The 16225-nt window shown below is 40.5% G+C and overlaps 1 long non-coding RNA gene across 2 annotated transcripts in view; it reads left to right on the forward strand.

Moving 5' to 3' along the window:
• The first annotated feature begins 611 nt into the window (after window positions 1-611).
• The window catches only part of LOC124720296, a 119330-nt gene continuing 103716 nt past the window's right edge, over window positions 612-16225 (forward strand). For both annotated transcript variants that reach the window (XR_007006120.1, XR_007006119.1), the window contains exon 1: window positions 612-701. This is a non-coding gene — a long non-coding RNA (uncharacterized LOC124720296). The remainder of the gene's footprint in view (window positions 702-16225) is intronic.

Here is a 16225-nt window from a genome sequence, read left to right on the forward strand (position 1 = left end):
CAAGAATTTGAAAAGCTTGGCCATTGGTTACCAACCTACATGAAGGCTTTATAAGCAACACAGGATCACAGGCTTTTCAGAAGATATACAGATTCACTGTTTATTCCCCTCTAATACTGGCATACCACTGGCTGTGGACAGTGAAAAATCGTTCTATAAAATTTGATATTACTCTGATTGTTTGGTGTTGGTCTATCTGTAACTATTCTTCTTCTGTCTATTTTATGTAAGGATGAGCTGACTTTATGGTGGAAGCTGAAGGCCAGTAAATTTAGTTAAGAAAACATTTAAAAACCCAGACAACAGTACACAGATGGATTTATTGAAGATAGAGGACCAGTTGTGAGAACTGTTGAGGGGATGGAAAAGCATAAAAACTCTGTAACTGCAGGCAGTATGCAGGGTGAGCATATGACAATAAAGGTTATTATACTTCATGAAATATGCTTTGTCAGACAGAGAACTTACATTGCGAAGAGCCTACTGAAATGTAGCACAATGCGGGATCATCGGGATGTAAGTTTATTGAAAAATTGGTCAGAAAATTATCGTTTTTATATGTAGCGAAATGTACAAGCAGTTTTCATTGGAATATTGTTTTCTTTTTCCAGGTTCTTCAACATCCTTTGGAAGTGTCATGGTCCACTGATGTTACCGATGATCCCAGACTAAATTTTGGGTGGGATGAAACTGAGAATAATGTAAGCATTTATATCCCTGAATACTGCATATGGAATGGGTAGTCGTAAAAAAGTAGTTGCCTAATTGTTGAATGTTAAGGACTCAATATTTATATTGTGACCATGCCCTAGAGCTTAGCACTATTAATTTCCCAGTATTCTTATATTATTCCAGTTGACTTTGATTGTCAACTATTATTTTCTGACTATGGTTTGTAATGATATATAAAATCTTATTTACAGTGGCCCCTCTAAATGTCAAATATTTTGTGTAATGCATATGTGCAGTACTGTACTTTTATGTAATTTTCCATATAGCAAGGGCCTTACCAACCACATGTCTGCTCTATAAGCCTCTTCCATTTCCCTTTGTAGAGTGTGATGTATGTCCAGTCTAAATTGATGTCTGTGGTGTGCATACTGTAAGACCTTCGGTACACACACAATCAGATTATTTGACTTGTCGCTCTAACGAAGTAGGCGAGTGTCAACAATATGTCTCGTGGTCTTATCGTGGCGTGTTTATCTTCCACCATTATGTCAGACGATAGAAATGCCACTTGCACACTTAGAGTAACAGATTGATGGTGACCAACTTTAAACATAACTTGATTAATTTTCACACACATTTATTAAAATAATAACAAGCATAAAATTACTTAACTTGATACTGGATACTATTTACAATTGACAATCTGAAGTTCCTTTGGTCTTCGTACGTTAATCTTATTCTCACATATCTCTGATACTTGACAAAGTGTCTATGCATTTATCTTCATGGCTACGTACAGGAATATGATAATCTTCTTAGGTGCAGACTGAAACTTGACTATAGACTGGTACAGACTAATGCAGACTGGTACAGACTGGGGCAGACAAATGCAGACTCGTACAGACTAATGCAGACTGACTAATCAGAGGTCTGTAGATTCTTTATAATACTTCACGCATTCAGGTATCACTGCGCGAGTGTGATCCGCGAGGAGAAAAGGTTCTACGTTAGCAGCAATCTCATTGGCTGCATTACATATTAATATGCGGATCGGCGGAAGCAGAATTTGGTCTGTCTCTAAGGCAGCGCCATCTCGTAGTGCGGAGATGGACGAGTGCTGCGCCTGTGCTGTTGTGCTTAGCGGGGCGCACTCTAGTGGGAAAGTTGTGTACGCACTGACTATGCGGAACTATGTACACAACAATGTCCATCCTAGCTGTATCATCTCAGATGTTGTGTTGCCATTTATTCCAGATCTTTGTCTTTCTCTTGTTGCAACTATGGCCCCAGACAATATTTCTGTAGGCAGTCTATTCTTTAACATTGTTGCTATGTGATCAGCCAGCTCAGCCTTTTCTGTAGTACTTTGACAATGTTGCATGTCCATACCACTCGGGTAGCTCTTAATTTTTCCTATATTCATTTTGTGTTATTGTTGTTGATTGCATATCCAAAACTTTTTCTTAATATTTTTCAGTCTAATACAATAGTTTTTGTCTTCCATTCTATATATTGAAGCTCTACTTCAATGTAATATTACTGGTTAGGTAGGTGTCTGATAATGTTGTGAATAGTGTGAAGATGTCTTTCCTTTGAGATAGTATTATAGCTTTCTTTTCGATGCTGCAAGGTGATCATATATTTCTATATCTGTTCTATTGTCTTTACTAAACAGTTCACTAAGTACTTGAAATGGTAAACTGCCGTGAAAGCGGATCCATACACAGTCAGTGATGCATCAATGCATCACTTTGAATTTTTTTACTTATTGCTAGACATTCTGTCTTCCCGTCATTAGTTTGTAACTCTTGTTTTCAGTCATTTCACAGTTTTGCACAATTCCACTTAACTCTCTGTTAGAACTACTTATTAATCCAATATCATCTGCGTAGCTGACTAGTAACGTTCACACCCTGCAGTTGGATCCATTGTTGGTCAGTTTTAGTTAATTCTGTATCGCTGTTTTCTTTGATGGAGATAAATAAGATGTACGAAATGGCAAATTTTTTCTCTGACCAGTTTACATTCAGTTTCTCCGAATGGTGTCTTTATTTGGCATAATGTTTCACCTATACACATTTTGACTAATGTGATAAATTTTGAGGGTATTTCAAATTCCATCATGATGCTTGGTGGTGTCCAGTGGTGTACACCATTGTAGGCCTTTTTGGAAGCAAGAAATGGTATGTGGCCATCTACATTTATTTTCTACCCTTTTTCAGTAATTTGTATGAGAACAAATAAATGTAACCATGTAGATATTTTTCAGTGGAAACCCAACAGCTACTCCTGAAACCCTACAGATTGTTCTGAATTTGTTCTTCAGTTATGGCAATCAGCCTGTTTAGACACCAAGTAAAACAATTCCTCTGTAATTATCACACATAGAGGGGCATTTTTTTGTGAATATGATCCATTTATCTGCTGTTTCCCAGTCTGCAAGGCATTGTTTCTTTCTTTGAAATGGTATCTGTTAATAATGTTTGTTCTAATTGCAGTTCTCCATTGTGAAAAATACAGCTTCCATGTTTTTTGCATGTTTCTCTTGTCATTATTTTTCACATTATAATTTGTAAACTGTTCCGTTTCAATGATTTTACGGGAATATTACATTTATATTTTGATACATTCACCATGGCCTGTGGTACTGGAAATCATTCTCTGCTTCTCTTATGATACTGTTGTAGTATTCCTCATGTGTCAGAGTTCATTGTGTTTACTATTAGATTTTATACACTACCTGATCAAAAGCAGCTGAATACTTGATGTGATTCTTGAAGCTTTCCCAGCATACTGAATGTTCAATGAGGTTTTGGGATTTCAGCCAGATCATGTTGACTTCTTGCCACAATATTTCAGCTGGCAGTCGTCCAGCCATCTTCAGGTCAGTGTCCTTCGCAGGAGACTGCAAGTTTCCGGTGTCAGCTTTATAGCAAATATTGGTGCAGAAATGCATGCACATTGGTGGCCATCACAGGAACATTCTCTATCGAAATCCATGCCCTCTGGAAATACTATTCCATCTGTGGTGAGCAGGCACATACATAAAGGTGTAAAGTACATGTCTGCCCTCTGTTGGAATGCGCGCTGGCATCGCTAAAAACAGACTTCAGATGTCACAAGATGTGTTGTTATGAATAAACTGTCTTCTCTCAGAAGAAATCGTAGATATCACTGGGTCCCAAGCCTTGTCCAGTTGAAAATCCTCATCAAGATTTATAAGATTTTGTGCTAGGTGTATCTCCACAGATTCTTTAATTACTGAATCCCAAAAGGTTCTTGCTGATGATTTGGTGATACATCTTGTCTCTCTACTGAGACCTTTATTCACAATGACACATTTGGCGACATCTGGCGTCTGTTGTTAGTAACACCAGCGCGTATTCTGACAGAGGACGGACATGTAGTTTTCACCTTTACGCATGCGCCTGCACACCACAGACAAAACAGTATTTCCAGAGGGCACAGATTTCAATAGTAATGGCTGCCAATGCACATGCCAAAATATCGTGGCAAGAAGTCATCATCCGGCTGCAATCCCGAAACCTCACTGAACATCCAAATACCTATTACTGTTGTTGTTGTTGTTGTTGTTGTTGTTGTTGTTGTTGTGGTGGTGGTGGTGGTGGTGGTGGTGGTGGTGGTGGTCTTCAGTCCTAAGACTGGTTTGGTGCAGCTCTCCATGCTACTCTATCCTCTGCAAGCCTCCACCCACCCCCCCACCCCCCCCCCCCAAGCTTCCCTCCAGTACTAAACTGGTGATTCCTTGATGTCTCAGAATGTGTCCTACCAACTGGTCCCTTCTTCTAGTCAGGTTGTACCACAGATTTCTCTTCTCCCCAGTTCTATTCAGTAAAATCTCATCACATACACGATCTACTCATCTGATCCTCAGCATTCTTCTTCTGTAGCACCACAATTCAAAAGCTTATATTCTCTTCTTGTCTAAACTGTTTATTGTCCATGCTTCACTTCCTTACATAGCCACACTCAATATAAATATTTCCAGAAAACACTTCCTGACACTTAAATCTATACTCGATGTTAACAAATTTCTCTTCTTCAGATATGCTTTTCCTGACACTGCCAGTCCACATTTTATACCCTCCCTGCTCTCATCATCATCAGTTATTTTGCTTCCCAAATAGCAAAACTCATCTACTACTTTAAGTATCTCATTTCCTAATCTAATTGTTGATGTTCATGTTGTACACTCATTTCAGGATACTGTCCTTTTCATTCCACTGCCCTTTTATGTCCTTTGCTGTCTCTGACAGAATTACAATGTCATTGGCAAACCTTGAGTATTTATTTCATCTCACTGGACTTTAATTCTGACTCCAGATTTTTGTTTTGTTTCCATCACTGCTTGCTCAGTATATAGATGGAATAACATCGGGGAGAGGCTACGACCTCACTCCCTTCTCAATTACTGCTTCCATTTCATGCCCCTCTACTATTATAACTGCTATCTGGTTTCTGTGTAAGTTGTAAATAGCCCTTTGCATACTGTATTTTACCCCTGCCACCTTTAGAATTTCAAAGACAGTATTCCAATCAGCTTTGTGGAAAGCGTTCTCTACGTCTACAAATGCTATAAACATAGGTTTCCCTTTCCTTAGCCCATCTTCTATGAGAAGTTGTAGGATTAGTATTGCATTGCATGTTCCTAGATTTCTTCAGAATCCAAACTTATCTTCCCCATGGTCAGCTTCTACCAGTTTTTCCATTCATCTGTAAACAATTGGTGTTAGTAATTTGCAACTGTAACCTATTAAACTGATAGTTCCAATATTATGAAAAGGAAAGTTGCAACTCACCATATAGCAGAGATACTGTGTCGCAGGTAGGCACAAAAAAAGTCTGTCACAAATAAACTTTCAGCCAGCAAGGCCTTTGTCAAAAATAGAAAACACACACACACACACACACACACACACACACACACACACACACACACAACCTGCAACAGCAACTCACATGCACATTCACATGACACTTCAGCCTGTGGTAGCTGAAGCTCAGCTGCCAGAGACTGCTGGTGTGTGTGTGTGTGTGTGTGTGTGTGTGTGTGTGTGTGTGTTTACATTCCATCTTAAACTGACAGTTCAGTAATTTTCACGCCCATCAGTACCTCTTTCCTTGGAACTGGAATTACTATATTCTTATTGAAGTCTGAGGGTATTTCGCCTGTCTCATACATCTTGCTCACCAGAGTTTCGTCATGGTTGGTTCTCCCAAAGCTATCAGTAGCTCTTAATGAAAAGTTGTCTACTGCTGTGGCCTTGTTTTAAATTAAGTCTTTCAGTGCTTCATCAAATTCTTCATGCACTATCATATCTCCCTTCTCATCTTCTTCTACATCCTCTTCACTTTCCATAACATTGACCTCAAGTACATCTCCCGTGTATAGACCTCTCATATACTCCTTCCACCTTTCTGATGTTGCTTCTTGCTTAGGACTGGTTTTGCATCTGAGCTCTTGATATTCATATGGGTGGTTCTCTTTTCTCCAAAGGTCTCTTTAATTTTCCTGTAGACAGCATCTATCTTGTTGTGACTTTTTAAGCTTTCCCAGGGGATAAGTTGTAAATAGTCTTCATGGGTTTGCCGCCAGATCACATTGTGCAAATTCCACAATATTTCCTCGGTGCAACTGTCAGACATCTTCAGGTGGTTCAACCTTGCTGGTGGCTAGGTACGACTGACAGTATCCGCATGTCAACACTCTGTTTCTATAACATGCATACATGCAAAGAAATTGGTACAGAAATTGTGCATATGCATATGGTGCCATACTCAAACTCCCTCTGCCAAAAATCGCAGAGCCACTCTCCTTCCCATGCGCTGTATGCTGCATTTGCCAACAGTGCGGCCAGACGTTACTGACCAATGACTGTACTTGACCAGTGTTATGAAAGGTCTCTTATCAAATAATCTTCATTTTCACATCGTGATTTAATAGCAGCCAATGCAGGGTTCCAGGCTGTGTTCAGTTGAAATCCCATTTCCCTGTTGATGAGATTATCGGCTGTACAGATATGTATTGCTTCCTTAATGACACAATCCCAGAAAGATGATGCCAGGGATAAGACTTCTGTCTTTTCATTAGTCATGTGATGTCCTGTATTCAGACAGTGTTCCGCAGTTGCCGACTTTTCTTGTTGACAAAGGCGTGTATGACACTGATGTTCATCGCAGCATTCTTGTAGTGTGCAGCACGTCTGGCCTATATACGCTGCCCCACATTGTGGGTGATTGAGTGATCTGGCCTTGTAACCTCAACCAAAATGACCGAATACCTATTGGTGGACATTAATATTGAGTGTGTCTAGCCTTTGCCTTCATAACGGGTTGAACTCTGCTGGGGACACTTTCAGTAAGGTGTCTATATGTCTTCCTCACTAGTCAAAACGAGAAAATGTAGTGCTGCTGGACACAAGTTTGTAGTAAAGTCAATATTCTAGCTCATGCCAGTGGTGTTTCAGTGGGTTCGGATTGGGACTGTGGGCAGGCCAGTCCTTGAGCTTCATTTAGCTGTGATTGTTCCTTCACATTTCCACTTCAATATCACACGACCAATAGTCTAGGGGGGAATCTTTAGAGCTGTTGACACCTCTCTGATGGATATGTCACTGATGTGCCATCCAGTGACTAGTTGATGTTTGAAGTCACTGAGATACTCATTCTACTGTTACTGTTCTTTACTAATAGCCTCCTCTTATTCTAGTGAACCACCTCTTGTGAAATCTAGTGACCCGTTCTGCATTACATAAGGGCGTCTGGATACTTTTGATCAAATAGTGTAGCATCGTTCTTTCAGTGTGATGTTGTTCCTTTCTTAAATGCATGTTTTCCTCACATTTCTCCTCTCTGACATTTTATCTTCCCACTTTCTGTTAAGCCAGATTCGGTTACAATGTTTTTTTTTTTTTTTTTTTTCCTGTAACTTTGGAACTCACTTCTGGAACACTGTTATTCAGCTGTTCCCATGTACTTTCCTATATAGTTGTATCTTGTGTGCCATCCTAGATTTTATTTGGTTGCTTTCCATGTGTTTTGTAAATTTTATTTTGTTTGTTGTTTTTCATCTCTTAATTTCCTAATTTTTGTCTAGTAATTTCATCTATATTTCTATTTGGTTTCCTTGTAAGCTTGGTTTTCGTTTGTGGCATGATTAACAATTGTTAATGTTGCAATACACACCATTAAAGGTTCTAACATATTTAATATTGTTTTGGGACCTTGTTTGGATGCCAACATGATCAGTCTGCTTCACTAGTTTTCCATCAGGTAATACCCATGGCCCTAAATGCACATGTTTGTGCTGAAATTTTGTGGTGCTTAATATGAGATCATTCGACATCGAAAAGCTTAGAAATCGAATTTTACTCATGTAAGCTGTAATTGTGAATAACTGGTTTGCAGATTTCTTTTTTTTCTACTTTGATGTTAAATTCCTATAACACGACTTTTACATTATGACTACTTAGTGAGTTTTACATTCCTACCAGATAATGGTAGATTTTTTTCTTCATGTTGTCATTCTTCTCTTTGATAGGTACATATGTATTTAGAAATGTTATGTCCAACCATTCTGTGTGAGTTGTGGCATACGGTATTTCTTTACAACATGTTCGAATTCCTTTTTTGAATCACTTATGATTTGTGAACATATTCTTGTTCCAAACTCATGGCACTGTCTGAAATCTTTGTACATTATTGTCCCGTCTCCTATTTTCTGTGACCCCCATACTTTGCCATTTTTTTCTTCTTGTCAAGGTACCAGTAGTATCTTGTATTTTCACATTTCATTTGCTTTGAAAAATGATGCTTCACAGTTTGAAATAAGAACACTGTTACTGAAAAACTGTTCCCATACTTCACTTGACAGGTAATATACAGGTATTGATTGTATTAGTCCATTTTGTACAGTAACTTTTCCTCTATTAAAGTGTGATGGGTTATCTTCTATTCATCACACATTTTACTTGGCAACTGAATATATGTCATCTTATTTAAGCAAAGGATCTGTAGCAGTATTTCTATTTACTTGTGCAACTGGCACTACAATCAATGTTTGTAGCATTTCCCTTGTTACTGCTGTACCATACTTCTCTTCTTTTCGTATTTACCAGTTTTCATTATTTCTATATTTTATGATATATTTCACAACCTGCTTACCTCAATTTTTTGTCAATTTCTTCTGAAGGAAATAAATTATTCTGTGCAAAATTCCTTGGTTAATGGACCTACAGAGACAAAAATAAAACAATTTTACCAGTAACCTTACTGAAATATCAGTAACTACTATCCTTTGAATGTCTTGTAACTTTAATAAGTGGCATTTTAATTTTCAGTATTCATCTGGGCTGAAAAAAAAATAGGAAAAAATTAAACAGTGGAAAATACAGGATGGAATGCATCTATAATGGAAAGGATAGATGCCACAGTAGAGATGCTGAGTTGCAGAAAGGCACAACAAAAAGCTGTTAGAAAGTTAGTTTTCAGGCCAACAAGGCTTTTGTCAAAAAGTAGACCACATAGATACATGTACACACTCATGGAAATGCAACACACACACACACACACACACACACACACACTACCACAGTTTTTAGCAGCTGGTGCCAGACTGCAAGCAACAGGACATTATGGAAGAGGCAACCAGGTGGGGGTAAGGAAGAGGCCGGGGCAGGGAAGGAGAGGGATGGCAGGGTGTATGGGTGGGGGATGGTAAAGTGCTGCTGGGAGTGTGTAGAAATGAGGTGGAGAGTGGGGCAGCTAGGTGTAGTCAGAAGATTAGGCAGGGCAGGGAAGAGAGTGGCAGGAAAAGTAAAAAGACAGGATGTGTTGGTGGAATAGAGGGCTTTGTAGTGCTGGAATGGGAACAGGGAAGGGGCTAGATGGGTAAGGACAATGACTAACGAAGGTTGAGGCCAGGAGAGTTAAGGGAATGTAGGATATATTGCAGAAAGAGTTAGCACCTGCGCAACTCAGAAAACGTGGTGTTGGTGGGAAGGATCCATATGGCACACTGCTGTGAAGCAGTCATTGACATGAAGGACATCATGTTGGGTGGCATGCTCATCAACAGGGTGGCCCACTTGTTTCTTGGCCACAGTTTGTTGATGGCTTTGTTGGTTGTCACGCCCATGTAGAATATATCACAGTGGTTGCAGCTTAGCTTGTAGGTCACATGACTGATTTCACAGGAAGCCCTGCCATTGATGGAACAGGTGATGTTTGTGAGAGGACTGGACTGGATGGTGGTTGGGGGGGGGGGGAGGAGGAGGGTGTATGGGACATGTCTTGTATCTAGGTCTATTAGAGGGATATGAGCCATGAGGCAAGGGGTTGGGAGGATATTATGTACATTTGTTGGGTAGCAGAATGTCACTGTGGGAGAATTGGGAAGGATAGTGGGTAAAACATTTCTCATTTCAGGGCATGACAAGAGGCAGTTGAAACCCCTGGTGGAAAATGTACGAGGGCCGTTCAGAAAGTAACCTCCGGTTGATTTAAAAAAATACACCAAGTTAAATAAAAATATTTTAATATATACATCTTACAACTACATCTTTGCACTATTTTTCTACATAGTCTCCATAGCGATTGAGGCACTTATCGTATCTCTTCACAAGCTTTGTAATTCCTTCTGCATAAAAATCACCCGCTTGTGCCTGGAGCCAGCCTGTGACCGCATCTTTGAGCTCTTCGTCGTCATCAAACCGCTGTGACCCGAGCCATTTCTTCAAATGCATGAAGAGGTGATAATCACTTGGCGCCAGGTCTGGGCTGTAAGGTGGATGGTTGATAACGTCCCACTTGAAGGACTCAAGAAGGGCCGTTGTTCTGCGAGCAGAGTGAGGACGGGCGTTATCGTGCAAAAAAACGATACCGGAAGTCAGCATACCACGGCGTTTGTTCTGTATAGCCCGTCGTAACTTTTTTATTGTTTCACAGTACACGTCTTGATTAATGGTCGTACCACGTTCCATGAATTCAACCAACAACACCCCTTTGGCATCCCAAAACACCGTTGCCATCAGTTTTCTGGCAGAAAAATCTTGCGAGGCTTTTCTTGGTTTGGTAGGCGAATTTGAATGTGCTCACATCTTTGATTGTTCTTTTGTCTCGGGGTTCACGTACTTAATCCAGGTTTCGTCACCAGTCACGATTCTGTTTAACAATGGTTCTCCTTCGTCCTCATAACGTGACAGAAAGTCTAATGCAGAGGCCATTCTTTGAGTTTTGTGGTGGTCGGTAAGAATTTTGGGCACCCATCGTGCACAGAACTTACGGTAACCCAATCTTGCTGTCACTATCTCGTACAAGAGAGTCTTAGAAATCTGTGGAAAACCAGTAGACAACTCCGACATTGAGAAACGTCGATTTTCACGAACTTTTGCATCAACTGTCTGAACGAGTTCGTCAGTCACCAATGATGGTCTACCACTCCTCTCTTCATCGTGAATGTTTTCTCGTCCACTTTTAAATAAACGTACCCATTCACGGACAACTCCTTCACTCATAACTCTTGGTCCGTACACAGCACAAAGCTCACGATGAATAGCTGCTGCAGAATATCCTTTGGCTGTAAAAAACCTTATGACAGCACGCACTTCACATTTGGCGGGGTTTTCTATTGCAGCACACAATTCAAACTGCCACAAAAACTAAACTAGCGCAGGTACGACGTTCACTCGACCACGGCTTGATGCCGACTGACCTGTTGAGTGCGTGAACGCACAGATGGCGTCGCTACTCCCCCTCAACCCGCACTGTGACCAATCGGAGGTTACTTTCTGAACCGCCCTCGTAATTCAGTTGCTCCAGTCCCAAGTAGTACTGAGTCACAAGGGGAACACTCCTCTGCAGCTGGACAGAGCAGCTTTGGGAGGTGTTGGATAACTGGAAAGATAAGGCCCAGGAGATATGTTTTTGTACAAGGTCGGGAGGATTATTATGATCTGTAAAGGCCCCCATGAGGCCCTTGGTATATTTTGAGAGGGACTGCTCATCATTATAGATGCTGTGGCCATGGGTGGCTAGGCTATGTGGAAGGGACTTCTTGGTATGCAGCTGCCAAATAGGTGGTTCGCAAGTTTGATGTGGACAGAGGTACTGGTATAGCTATCTTTGAGGTGGACGTCAACATTGATGGCTTGAGTAGAACCGGGTAAATCAAACGGGGGAGAAGGTGTTGAGTTTCTGAAGGAATGTGGGTGGAGTGTCCTCACCCTCGCTCCAGATCACAAAGATGTCATCAGTGAATCTGAACAAGATGAGGGGTTTGGGATTCTGGATGCTTAGGAAGTATTCCTCTAGATGACCCATTAATAGGTTGGCATAGCTTGGTGCCTTGTGGGTGCCAATATGGCCCAAATTTGTTTGTAGGTAATGCTTTCAAAGGAGAAGTAATTGTGGGTGAGGATGTAGTCACTCATGGCGACTAGGAGGAAGGTAGTGGGTTGGGAATCCATCAGGCATTGGAAGAGTTAGTGTTCAATAGCAGTAAGGGCATGGGCATTAGTGTAAAGGGAGGTGGCATCAGTAGTGACAAGCAGGGCACCACATGGTAAAGTGTCAGGAACTGTGGAGAGTCAGTGGAGGAAATGGTTGGTATCTTTTATGTAGGAGGGTAGGTTGTGGGTAATAGGCTGAAAGCTAACTTTCCAACAGTCTTTTTGTTGTGCTTTTCTGTGACTTGGCATCTCAGCTGTATGGTGGGTGGCAACTATCTTATTAATTATATTGTTGCATTCCATCCTGGATTGCCTGATGGCGTTTCTTCCATCGTAACCCAGTGCTGTTTTCCTTTGTTACTATTTTCTAATATATTACTGTACTCAGTGTCCATCCTTCTTTCTTTGTGTGTGTGTGTGTGTGTGTGTGTGTGTGTGTGTGTGTGTGTGTGTGTGTGTATCTCGTTGCCTTACAAACTGCACTGTATCAACCATCTCGGCCACGCACAACAGATGGCTACAACACTATGTTGATTGTTGGTGCAGCATCTTATGTCCCACATTACTCTCGCCAATATCATTAATCCTATACTTTCATATTGATCACTCTCCCTGCATCACCCTTTTGTATTTTTGCATCATATTACACACACCTTTCCTGTTCCACACAAGCTTGTATCTCATCCTACCAACCCATCCCCACTACCCACTTCTTCCCCTCCCTATTCCAAATCGCATCTACTAATTTCATAATCTAATCCCTTCTGCCTTCCCCCCCTTTTACACTTATCCAACAACAGACCTCTAACCCACATTACATATATTTGGATTTTTTATTTGATCTCATTGTGACTTAGCACCAATTTCAGTTGGTTTTTGTGTTTCACTACCGGTCTACTCTCTCAATTTCATCTTGTTTCCTCTTATTTCATCCAGTTCGTCCTTTTTGTAGTTTTTCCCACATGTTTGAGTGTATTTTTTCAAATTTTTTCTGAGGTAATTCTATGTTATTACGTGTTTTTATGTGTTTTTCCCACCATCATGGATCCTTGCTCCTCCCATTTGCATCAATATAGAAAAATTTCCTTATCCCCAGCCAGAACCCAGCCTCACGTACTCTTCCTGCATTGTTACTTGGTTCATGGAATCCCCCCAAATGTCCTTACCATCTAATTACCCATCTCCGGCTGTCACCATTCCTTCCACATTGACCATCATCTATTCAGATTCTGTGAATCCTTAGCCCTAACCAACACAATCTTGCAGAACCATATCAATCAGACCCAAACCTCCTTGCAGCATCTTCTCTCCATCCATAAAATTCTCCTGCTATGTGATCCCAAATTCCTGGATCCCATAACACTCATTGAAACTCTTGCTCTCCAGGAACTAGTGCAACATGCACAATACCACCTCAAAAAACTCTCTGGCCTGCTCACTTCCTTCTCCCTCTTGAAATATCGAAATATGGCAAGGATGTCATTGAGGCCTTCAGAGACCATAATTATCCTCCAAATCTTGCACAAAAGGAAATCTCCTGCATTGTATCTTTCCAGTGTCCCACCACCTCTCAGAGTCCCACCATCTGGCCACAGAGGAGCTTTTCCGTCATAACTCAGTACCACCGAGAATTGGAGCAACTGAATTATGTTCACCAGGATTTCGACTACCTCTACTCGTGCTCTGAAATGAGAAATGTCCTTCCCACCCCTGCGACAGTGGTATTCTGCTGCCCACTGAACCTAGACAATATCTTAGTCCATTGCTATACAACGCCTGCTCCCAACCCCTTGCCTTGTTGCATATGTCCCTGTAATAGACTATTGCTCATGTCCCTGTAATAGACTGTGTCCTCCCACCACCACCACCACCACCACCACCACCACCACCACCACCACCACCTACTCCAGTCCAGTCACAAACAGCACCTATGCCATCAACAGCAGGCTACCTATGAAACCTGTCATGTGATCTGCTACAAGCTAAGCTGCAACCACTGTGATGCTTTCTACATGAGCATGACAACCGACAAGCTGCCTGGCCGCATGAATGGCCACCAACAAACTGTGGGTTTCCAAAGCATATCCATAACACTTGCACGTTGTTCGGACCTACCGGTAACAAATCTAGCAGTCCACCTCTGAATTGCTTGAATGTCTTTGTGTAGTCCAACCTGGTGGGGATCCCAAACACCTGAGCAGTACTCATAGGTTGCACTAGTATCCTATGTGGTCTTTTTTAGAAGTGAACCACACTTTCCTAAAATATCGTCAATAAACCGCAGTCAACGATTTGCCTTCCCTACTGCAATCCTCACATGCTTGTCCATTTCACATTGCCTTACAATGTTATGCCCAGGTGTTTAAAAGATGTGACTGTGTCAAGCAGGATATTACTAATGCTGTATCCAAACATTACAGCTTTGTTTTTTCCTACTCATCTGCATTAACTTATATTTTTTACATGTAGAGGTAGAAATTTGTGTGAGCCATCTTGTATCATCCTACAGTCACTCATCTTTGACATCTTCCTGTGTACTGTAGCATCATCAACAAAGAGCTGTAGATTGCTGCTCACCCTCTTCACCAGATCTTTTATGTATATAGAGAATAATAGCTGTCCTATCGCACGTCCCTTGGGCACTCCTGATGCAACTTTGTCTCTGATGGGCATTCGCCATCAAAGACAACATACTGGGTTCTATTACTTAAAAAGTCTTTGACTAGGAATAATTTCCACAAAGGCTGCACATCATTCTCTAGGTTTCAGAATGGATTTTTATATTCTGGGGCAAAAACCTATAACAGAAATGAAATAAGGAATTCTACATGGATTACACTGGCATATGGATGGTATTTACAAAGCGTAAGCTGTTTCTCTAGCAGCAGGAGAAGCATCAAGCTGAGAGAGAAATAGTTTTGATGTCATCTTCTTGCTGGGGCTTTTCTACTGGTGTCCAGTTTTCTAGTGTCAGACATTAAATCAGATGTAATTCATTTTTGAGTAGATATCTTTAATGTGCTTGCATTATAATACAATATTTATATGCCTCTCATAACATTATATCCCAGTCATTTGTTCCAAATGCCTCTCTTCTGTGCAGTTGTCAAATATTCTGTCTTTTATTGTAGAATAAAATTTTGTATATAGAAATTTGAGAAAAAGTTCATTCAGTGTTTCACAAATTAGATTCCATAAAACATGAAGAAGAGCTTTCAAGGATATGGAATGAGTTAAGTTATGCTTTAGGAGAAAGAACCAACTACTTCAGCCTACTTATGTAAAATATACTGACAACTAATTTTGACTAGTACTAATGTATTCACACTGATAATTATGGTAATTATTTCTAGATTACTCTTTATATGTGTATTAGGAGAAATGCAGCTGCTTTGAAAATAGCCACTGTTCCGCCTCCTATACTACTCACCTGCTGTTATTATCTAATACTTCAAAGCATTCTAACATTACTCAGACAACTATATACTGGAAAAATCGGGATCTATTTCCTACCCTATTAGACTTAGCAGAATTTACATTTTTCAGGATATAATTTGCTGAGTCCAGGTATTTTGATAAATTGTATGAGGAGTGGCTAACAAAATATTCCTTTGCTTTGCTTCTAAATATGTGGGGATTTTCAATTTCCTTCCTGTTATAGGCTTTTACTTCAGAATATAAAACTCCATTCTGAACCTTAGAGATGGATGCACAGTCTCTATGGAAATTACTCCTAATTTTAGTATTGTGGTTGTGAATGGCTGAGTTCATCCTAAACTCACCTTTTATTTATTAGAAATAACAGTAGGGAGTAGATGAAAGAATTCATAGGTTGGTGAAGAGGCTTATGGAAGAAACTCGGTAATCAACTTCACACAGTGGTCTTGTCTTCCTGCTCACATCTGTAGAATATGTACTTATTTTACCTTAGCTGCACTGCTGCAAAGATAAGGCTGTAGGACAAAATTGAGTGAAACTATACAAACTATGCTACCAATCTTGTCTGCTAGTCAACACAGAGAATTTTTTGAGTCAAAGCAGATAGAACTGAGCTTTTTGCTTAACTACATGCTGCTGCCATCTCA

Source organism: Schistocerca piceifrons, chromosome 11, assembly GCF_021461385.2.
Source record: "Schistocerca piceifrons isolate TAMUIC-IGC-003096 chromosome 11, iqSchPice1.1, whole genome shotgun sequence".
Classification (NCBI taxonomy): domain Eukaryota; kingdom Metazoa; phylum Arthropoda; class Insecta; order Orthoptera; family Acrididae; genus Schistocerca; species Schistocerca piceifrons.